The sequence below is a fragment of the Puma concolor genome, chromosome B1 (assembly GCF_028749965.1).
Source record: "Puma concolor isolate L17-30 chromosome B1, mPumCon1.1.hap2, whole genome shotgun sequence".
In the NCBI taxonomy this organism is placed as follows: domain Eukaryota; kingdom Metazoa; phylum Chordata; class Mammalia; order Carnivora; family Felidae; genus Puma; species Puma concolor.
This window is the reverse complement of record NC_141670.1, coordinates 27,994,551-28,004,995: the sequence shown is the minus strand read 5'-3', so window position 1 is coordinate 28,004,995 and position 10,445 is coordinate 27,994,551. Positions and strand designations below refer to the sequence as shown.

The 10,445-nt window shown below is 38.7% G+C and overlaps 1 non-coding gene across 1 annotated transcript; it reads left to right on the top strand.

The window, feature by feature from the left end:
• Nucleotides 1-9,891: 9,891 nt before the first annotated feature.
• On the top strand, nt 9,892-9,998 carry LOC112870073 (U6 spliceosomal RNA). The gene has a single exon (XR_003224464.1). It is a non-coding gene; the product is annotated as a U6 spliceosomal RNA (small nuclear RNA).
• The last annotated feature ends 447 nt before the right edge of the window (nt 9,999-10,445 follow it).

Sequence of the window (10,445 nt, the reverse complement as noted above, 5' to 3'; positions counted from 1 at the left end):
TCTTGAAACGGTACCAAAAAATAGAAACAGAAGGAAAACTTCCAAATTCATTCTCTGAAGCTAGCATTACCTTGATTCCAAAACCAGACAGAGACCCCACTAAAAAGGAGAACTGTAGACCAATTTCCCTGATGAACATGGATGCAAAAATCCTCAAGGTATCAGTCAAACGATCCAAAAATACACTAAAAATGTTATTCACCATGACCAAGTGGGATGCAGGCCTGGTTCAATATCCACAAACAATTAACGTGATTCATTACATCAATAAAAGAAAGGACAAGAATGATAGGATCCTCTCAATAGATGCAGAGAAAGCATTTGACAAAATACAGCATCCTTTCTTGATAAAAACCCTCAAGAAAGTAGGGATAGAAGGAGAATACCTCGAGATCATAAAAGCCATATATGAACAACCTAACGTTAACATCCTCCTCAATGGGGAAAAACTGAGAGCTTTCCCCCTAAGGAGAAACAATACAGGGATGTCCATTCTCGCCACTGTTATTCAACATGGTATTGGAAGTCTCAGCCTCTGCAATCAGACAACACAAAGAAATAAAAGACATGCAAATCGGCCAAGAGGAGGTCACACTTTTACTCTTCGCAGATGACACGATACTCTATATGGAAAACCCAAAAGATTCCACCAAAAAACTGCTAGTACCGATTAATGAATTCAGCAAAGTTGTAGGATGTAAAATCAATGCACAGAAATTGGTTGCATTCCTATATACCAACAGTGAAGCAACAGAAAGAGATTCAAGGAATCGATCCCATTTACAATTGCACTAAACCCATAAAATACCTAGGAATAAATCTAACCAGAGAGGTGAAAAATCTATACACTGAAAACTATAGAAAGCTTTTGAAAGAAATTGAAGAAGACACAAAAAATTGGAAAAAGATTCCATGCTCCTGGATAGGAAGAATAAATATTGTTAAAATGTCAATCCTACCCAAAGCAATCTATATATTCAATGCAATACCTATCAAAATAACACAGGCATTCTTCACAGAGCTAGAACAAATAATCCTAAAATTTGTATGGAACCAGAAAAGACGCCAAATAGCCAAAGCAATCTTGAAAAAGAAAACCAAAGCAGGAGGCATCACAATCTCAGACTTCAAGCTATACTACAAAGCTGTAATCATCAAGACAGTATGGTACTGGCACAAGAACAGACACTCAGATCAATGGAACAGAATAGAGAACCCAGAAATGGACCCACAAACGTATGGCCAACCAATCTTTGACAAAGCAGGAAAGAATATCCAATGGAGTAAAGACAGTCTCTTCAGCAAGTGGTGCTGGGAAAACTGGACAGCGACATGCAGAAAAATAAACCTGACCACTTTCTTACCCCATACACAAAAAGAAACTCAAAATGGATGAAAAACCTCAATGTAAGACAGGAAGCCATCAAAATCCTTGAGGAGAAAGCAGGCAAAAACCTCTTTGATCTTGGCCACAGCAACTTCTTACTCAACACGTCTCTGGAGGCAAGGGAAACAAAAGCAAAAATGAACTACTGGGACCTCACCAAAATAAAAAGCTTCTGCACAGCGAAGGAAACAATCATCAAAACTAAAAGGCAACTGACAGAATGGGAGAAGATATTTGCAAACAACATATCAGATAAAGGGTTAGTATCCAAAATCTATAAAGAACTTATCAAACTCAACACGCAAAAAACAAATCATCCAGTGAAGAAATGGGCAAAAGACATGAATAGACACTTCTCCAAAGACGACATCCAGATGGCAAACAGACACATGAAAAAATGCTCAACATCACTCATCATCAGGGAAATACAAATCAAAACCACCATGAGATACCACCTTATACCTGTCAGAATGGCTAATATTAACAGCTCAAGCAGCAACAGATGTTGGCGAGGATGCAGAGAAACAGGATCTCTGTTGCATTGTTGGTGGGAATGCAAAGTGGTACAGCCACTGTGGAAAATGGTATGGGGGTTCCTCAGAACACAAAAAATAGAACTACCCTATGACCCAGCAATTGCACGACTAGGTATTTATCCAAGGGATACAGGTATGCTGTTCGAAGGGACATATGCACCCCCATGTTATAGCAGCACTATCAACAATAGGCATAATATGGAAAGAGCCCAAATGTCCACCAATGGATGAATGGACAAAGAAGATGTGGTATATATATACACAGTGGAGTATTACTTGGCAATCAAAAAAGAATGAAATCTTGCCATTTGCAACTGCATGGATGGAACTGGAGGGTATTATGCTAAGTGAAATGAGTCAGAGAAAGACAGATATCATATGACTTCACTCATATGAGGACTTTAAGAGACAAAACAGATGAACGTAAGGGAAGGAAACAAAAATAATATAAAAACAGGGAGGGGGACAAACAGAAGAGACTCTTAAATATGGAGAACAAACAGAGGGTTACTGGAAGGGTCGTGGGAGGGGGGATGGGCTAAATGGGTAAGGGGCATTAAGGAATCTACTCCTGAAATCTTTGTTCCACTATATGCTAACTAAGTTGGATGTAAAATAAAAAAAAATAAAGTTAATAAAAAAAATAAATAAATATTAAAAAATAAAATTATAAGGTTGGAAAAACCCAATGATCCAGAGATGATTTATTGTAAAAGATGAATTTTTCCCCAAGTACCTTTGAGGGTCTTGGCTTCACAGAGAAGTGTTAAGCTTAATTGAAAGCTTGCATATGCAGGACATATTTAGGTTTCTTAGGATAAGAAACTCTGTTCCTGTCTCTCTAAATGCCTAAGGGGTACCTCTAAACAGGTTCCAACATGGTCTCTAAGACTTGAAGTCACCAGGAGATAACTTATAATTTCTGCTGGGTTTGAAGGTGTCATTTCTGGGATCTGGTTTTCAAAGGAGAATGATTTGAAAAGAGAATGAGTGCATAGGCCTCTTTTCCCCAAGGGTCCGGAGCCCTTAATTGTCAGTTTCCTGTGAAGGGCACAGTGGGACTGAGGCTTTTCTTATTGAAGGTGCACTCAAGGCCCCCAGCCTCCAGGCTGACTTGTTCAAGGTCCCTCTACTCTCTGACTAATTAGACTTCCTCCCTTGAGTTAGAAGTCTAGGCCCTTAACAAATAAGATGGTGAGCAGATGGAGAAGACTGAACTCTTTGATGGAATTAAGACCCAGAGATCCCTAAGGAGAGGTTTGGTGAGGGAGCCTTTGGTTGTTACTCAGGAGGAGTGAGGCAGATTTCAGTTGGAAAATTTCATGGCTAAAAATCCTTACTCAATGGGAGACTGTAAACATGGCAATCTGTTCTAGATAAACAGAGCAGGGAGCAAGTTGATATCACATGCACTGCTTGATTTGCATATCTACCTCTAGTTCGGTGGCCCTAGGAGCTGGATGCCTGGATAGTTGAGGGTCTTCATATTAGTGTAATATCATGTATAGTTTCATTTAGAATTTAGGGTTTTATTTTAGACTTTGGCCAAGACAACTTGTAGGTTCAATATAACATGGGAGGCCAAACTTTTACCCTCTTCAGCCCTCTTCCCACAAAAGTGGGTGCCTTTACAGAGAATTAACTGCCCTGATTAGCAAAGGACACGTAGGATTTGGCCTTATGTCTCCAGCTGTGTTTGTTTTTTGGGGAGCAAGCAAACTAAACCAATGCCCCAGTCAGCTGAGACACTGCTGCACTGTCATTTCCTATCTTGGACTCTGAAGATCTCTTTCTTTTGGCTTGAATTGCATATATATGTGTACATGTGCATGTGTGTGTGCGTGTGCACGTGCCCCTGTGTGTGTGTTGTATTGGTGGAAGACAGAGACTGAGAGGAGATCTCTCTGTTTTGTTCTCTAAGTTTGCTGGCTTATATCCTGATCTATTAATTTCTTTAGGCCAGTTTTTCTCTTGGCCAGTATATTGTCCCTGTTCAGTAATCAATCTTTCTTGTTTTTCAATTTTAGAGAGAGAGAGAGAGAGCAGGGGAGAGGAGTAGAAGGGCAGAGAGAGAGAGAGAGAGAGAGAGAGAGAGAGAGAGAGAGAGAGAATGTTAAGCAGACTTCACACTCAGCACGGAGTCCAACATGGGGCACAGTCCCACGACCCCAGGATCATGACCTGAGTCAAAATCAAGAGCCAGACGCTCAAGTGACTGAGCCACCCAAGCACCCATTTTTTTCAGTAATCAATCTTTACATGACACAGGGGATAAAGCTATGTTATGAAGGAATCCGGTTGTTTTAATGTTGTGGAAGCCTTTTTAAGATCTGATTTGCTTTCATTAAGTTATTTTAGAGGTTATGAAGAAAGTATAGATTATTTTTTGGGGATAACCTCAAATTATGTTCTAATAATGAATTTCTATGCTGAAATGAATTTCTATGCAGCAGTGATGTGACATTATGAATTGTGGGTCTATGCACATTTTCCACTGGTTATTCTTTTATGTCACAGTCCTGCATTCTTTATTGTGTCATTGAAATGAAGCCATGTGAAATGTAGGGGCCACATGTCCAGCTCAAGCCATTAATTTTTATTGCCATTGACTTTCTTAATTAATTGCCATTTTAAGAAGTGAATTTTCTAATGTCCATTTTTAATCTTACAGAGAATGGTGGATGGAGTTTTAGGGAAATTTGCTCAGTTCTTTGGGAGATATCCAAATGCAAAAGCAGAAAAAAGTGTTTGTCAGCCATTCAAAAACTTATTCAGATCCTCTGTTGTACTCAGAAACCTTGAAAATAGATCAATTTACATATGACATTTATTATAGCTATTTATAGTTTGATTTACAAAATATGCTCAGCATGCAAACTTGGTGGGTGCATACTAAAAGAATAAATACTTACAGGATTTTTTAACTAAAGTTTAAGCTGAGCTTAAACTCTTGCTTAGCCAGAGTTGAAATGTGTGTGTTCTTGGATATGTCTTGTCTATAAAATAGATAAATGAATATGCCTTTATTAAAATAAAGTACATATCAAAGGATTAAAATATAGGTTTTTACCTTGAATTCTATTACTTCCATCATGGAATTCTAATTTGGAGTAAATAATATCCGGCATCTTAGGAAATACAAGAGAAGTATAAGACATGACCTCTTTGTAGGATTTCTACAGTTTAGTTAGGGAGATATGACTAGCATGTGTGAAGCCATTGTCACTGTCAGCAAGACAGTATGTAATTAGATGGTACCTCATGATGTATGGATTGTAATTACCAAAGAACTTCAGAGAAAAAAGGGAAGAATGTAGATTAGAATAATCAGGGAAGAGTTAGTGTGCAGTTGTTCCAATGTGAACAACTAAAAAGTCAAGCTTTTTAGATTCATTTGGGTCTTCAAAAAAATAAAACCTATTCCATATTTCTTTTGGTTGAATCCCTTTCTAGAACTCTATTTAGGTGTATGTTCATCCTTCTCATTTTGTCCTCTGTCTCTTAACCTCTGCCTGATATTTTCATCCTTTTTGTGTGTGTCTTTGAGATTCATGTTGAGTAATTTCCTCAGATCTATCTTTGTGTACATCAATTCTGGATTGTTCTATGTTGACTCTGCTATTTAATGCATTTGCTGAATTTTTATAATTTCAATGGCTATATATATATATGTATATATATATATGCATGTATATATATACATACATATATTTTATTCCTAGAAATTCCTAGAAATTTTACTTATTTATATTCAGTGTGTCTTCTTTCTGATTTTTCTTTCCTGATTGTAATTTTTAAACAGTATACTGCTCTTAAGCTTTTATCATATCTTTTTATGTCTTTAACCATTTAAAAATTTACTTCTTTATTTTTTGTCTGTAACCATTTTAAACATAATTATTTTCTAGTTTTATTCAGATTATTTGTATGAATTTATAGAAGACCTAACCCTGTAGATTTGCAATGCCTTTATAAAATGTTGCTCATGTATTTCCAGTTATTGAGCTTAAGTGTATCTTCATTGGTAATTTATCTGTGGGAGTCCTATGTGGCCAGGATTGGGGACACAGCCTTTCAGAGTTGTTTGACATTAGTATTCCAGGGTATTGATGACCTGGGACATATTTTTATATTGATTTCTTGGGTTGAGGGTTAGCGCATCATGTGGCTAGTATGTGGCCTAGACTCAGATATATACATTTGTAGGAGAGGATATTTTTTCCACTCAAGGTTAGGCCTGAAACAGACAACTTTCTTTTTCAGCTGTCTCTGTGCTTCTGGTTGATTTGTTTCTTCCCTTAATCCACCTTTCATGAAAGTGGATCTTTCAAAGGTCCTAGCTTGGGGCAGAAGTTGAATTCTAACTCCATCATTGATAAAAATATCAAAACCCCTAGGGTACCTGAAACAAGTGTTCCCCCTTCCTCCGGCCCTGCAGAGTGATGCCAATTGGACGGCTTCCCTTTCTGGTTTTCAGGAACTTCTTGTTCCCGGCAACTGAGAATTTTATTTTCTTACTAGCTCACCTACACTTTTAACGAATGCTTCTAATATTTTATGCAGCATCGTAGAAGAAAGATTTTCAGGAATTTTTTTCCCTCTCAGAAGCAGAAATCCTTAATTCCTTACTAATTCTCCTCATAAGGACTATTCCAAATCTCGTTAACCTCTTGAGCTTCACGACTGCAGTTATTCCTTTGCTTTCTAACATTATCAGTGAATTTCTCTTTTTGGGGCATCTTTCTGTCTGACTGAAATAAAGCACAGATGTACTCCATTTGGAAAAAATTTTCAGTTGACTGCCTTTTCTTTTCCTGCTAATTCTTTTCACAGTTGAAGCCATTGATAGAGTTCTATCAATATATTGCGAGTTGTATTGTTGATTATGATTATGATTATCAACATTATCAATGTCTTATGATACGTCCTTCATCTCTAGTGCAGTACTGTTCTCTCCACTGATGCCAATGACAGCTACATGCTACACTCAGCAGGCTTTTCTCCTCCACCAGATCTCATGCTATTTTGCTTCTCTGAGGTTTCATGTTGACCATCTCCTGCTTAAATTTTTTTTTTAATTTCTTTGAGCGTTTTGCCATAATTCTGTCTAATTCTCTTCTGTCCTCCTCTTACCTGTCTAGCTCCTCTTCTCTGACTTCTTCCTTGAATTCTTCCCATCCATCGAATGGGGGGCAATTTCTCCTCTCTGTTCTACAGTCTTCTTTTTCTACATGACCTCCATTCTCATGTCACTTCTTTACAGATGATTCACAAATCTCTAACTTTAGTGTAAAATTCTGGTTTTTCAGTTGTCTTTTGGATACTTTGAATGTCCTGCTGACATGTCAAAATCTTTGCATTTAAAACCAAACTCATGCTCTCCCCATCCCCAATAACCCATTCTTGGGATTTTCCTAATTCTGTCTGTGTTGCCATTGTTTTTGTCTCTAGAGCTTACAAAATGATTAGAGAATTCTTTCGTTCTGTAAAAGTTTTCTTTCCACTTTCTCTCTGATTTATCTCTTATTTGCAATCTTATTGTGTCTCTTCCTGCTTGTATTGCATGTTCTATTTGTCTTCTAAGTGGTTTATCTACCCATAGATTCACTTTTCTATAATCCATTCCACCCACCAGGTTGAGATTTGCCTATTTAATTCACCAATGCCATGTCATTAGCCAGCTTAAAAACTTTAAATGACTACCAGATACTAACAGGATTCACCCCAAACTCCTTATTCTGGTAGGAAAACAAAACAAAACAAAACGCCTAGAGAATCCAGAGCTGTTGGTTTTGGTCTGACTTTTACTCTATGACTAATTTGTTTTGTGAACATGATGAAATCACTGGTCACCCGGTAAAAGGTCTCTTTCCTCTAAAGTGAAATACTAGCAGAAGAAAAATAACCAAAGGAGAATTTTGCAAAACAGGAGAACCAAATGGCCAATAAAAGGTGAATAGATGCTCAATCACAATGAGATATGACTACATACCATCAGAATAGATCACATAAAAAAGACAGACAATACCATATTTTGATAAGGATGTGCGTGCAACAACAGGAGGGGTTTTTATATACTGCTGGTCCAAGCAATTTTATTCCTAGGTATATACTCATCAGAAATATTTGCATGTATTCACCAAAGGGCGTGTATAAGCATGTTCACAGCAATACTATTCAAATTAGCCAAAAACTTGAAATTATCCTCAAGTCATAGGATGGGTAAATAAATTGTGACACACTCACAAGTGGAAGAGTATTTAGCAGCAAGAATGAAAAACGTGGATGAATCTCCTAAACGTGATCACAGGAGCCAGACGCATAAGAGCACCTGCCATATGATTTCATTTCTAGAATGTGAAAGCCAGGGAAGACTCATCTGTGCTGTGGTTACCTTTGGGGGGAGGATACCCAGTGAAGGAGCATGTGTTGGTTGTGGTATTTGTAAGTTTCTTCCTTTGGTCTTGGGCTGGATACATGGATGTGTTCAGTTTGGTCAAGTTTATTTTGTTGCATACCAATGCTATGTGTACTTCTGGTATGTATATTATGCTTTACTAAAACGTTTTCTTTCTTTCTGTATTATTTTTAACGTTTATTTTTTGAGAGACAGAGAGAGACAGAGCAGAGTGGGGGAGGAGCAGAGAGAGGGGGAGGGGCAGAGAGAGAGGGAGACACAGAATCCGAAACAGACTCCAGGCTCTGAGCTGTCAGCACAGAGCCCCATGCAGGGCTTGAACCCATGAACTGTGAGATCATGACCTGAACTGAAGTCCGAAGCTTGACTGGGTGAGCCACCCAGGTGCCCCAAATAAAAGGTTTTAAAATGATCACTCAGGGGAGCTATAAACAATGGGTGCAGTGAGGTAAATAGCCTCCCCAGGTCTGCTCCCCAAATAATATGAAATAACTTTCTATCTGCAAAAATTCTATGAAAACCACTTGTCAACGTGAACGTAAATAATGTTGAAGCTGTAAAGTAACTGTGAGTAAAAAGGGAAAAGTCAACAAGTATCAGTACTGTGGCCCATGTGTTCCCTTCTCACCCCGTGGGGTTCAGTGGCAAGCAAAGGCAGATGGAGAGAAACTGTGAGACACACAGGAGGGACCCGAGTGGAGAGCCCTGTGCGTGAATTGGAGTGACCACCAGAAAGATTGTATTTACCCTAAGTCAGAAAATCCTAAAAAGGTAACCGGGTAGATCAGAACATGACAGCAGAGAAAGGATTTCAAAGTATTCAGGACTTAAAGGACCAGATAGACTAAAAAGAAGAGGACCAGATATGTAATTTAAAGGGACAAACTCTATTTTTAAAAAAATTTTGAAAGAGAGAGAGCAAGCAGGGGAGGGGCAGAGACAGAGAGAGAGAATCCCAAGCAGGCTCCACGCTGTCAGTGCAGGGCTGACATGGGGCTCGATCCCACCAACGTGAGATCATGACCTGAGTTGAGATCAAGAGTTGGCAGTAAGGGGCTGAGCCACCCAGGTGCCCCCAGACTCTCTCTCTCTCTCTCTCTCTCTCTCTCTCTATATATATATATATATATATAAAATTAAAAAAAATTTTTTTAATGTTTATTTATTTCTGAGAGAGACAGACACAGAATGCGAGTGGGTTAGGGGCAGAGAGAGAGGGAGACACAGAATCCGAAACAGCCTCCAGGCTCTGAGCTGTCAGCACAGAGCATGACGTGGGGCTTGAACTCACAAGCTGGGAGATCAGGACCTGAGCTGAAGTCTGCGCTCAATCGACTGAGCCATCCAGGCCACCCCCACCCTGACTATATTTTAAAGGAAAAACCTGATTTAAAGGGATAGTCTTCTGGGGAAAAAAGCTTCTAGGGGAGAAAGAGGCAAAAAAAGAAGGAAGAATCACCTTTGGGAATTCAAGTGGTAAGTGGGAAAAGAAGAAAAAGGGAGAAATTTTGTGTCCTATAAGACAAAAGAGAATAAAAACACTGGAAGCCGAGCTCGGTTCAGCTGCACATATGCTAAAATTGGAACGATATGGAGAAGATTAGCGCGGCCCCTGCGCGAGGATGACACACAAATTCGTGAAGCGTTCCAGATTTTAAAAAAACAACAAAAAACTGGAAGCCTTGCAGGCTCTTCCCCACCACTAAAACAGTCCAAAAAACCCCACTGAAGTACCTGGACGTTTGTAAGCCGAAAAGGAATTAAACTAGGAATCTTCTAAAATGCGGAAATACCACAAACATGAAGAAAAAGAAAGTGAAATTTACAGAGGAATATGTCAGATAATCAGGAAATGAATTTGCATGCAAATCAACTGAGGGAAATTCCCCTCCTGGAAAACAGCCATGAAGCAGAAGAAAATTGTAAGTCTATACTCTCATAATGAATGAAATCTACTGAAAAAAGCATTTGAGGATATGAGAAGACCTCTTTAAATCTGAAACCCAAAAACTAAAAGCAGAAATGGACCAAAAGAAAAAAAAAAAAAGGAAAAGGAAAGGAGAGAGAGAGAGAGAAGCACCTGGGTGGCTCAGTCAGTTAAGTA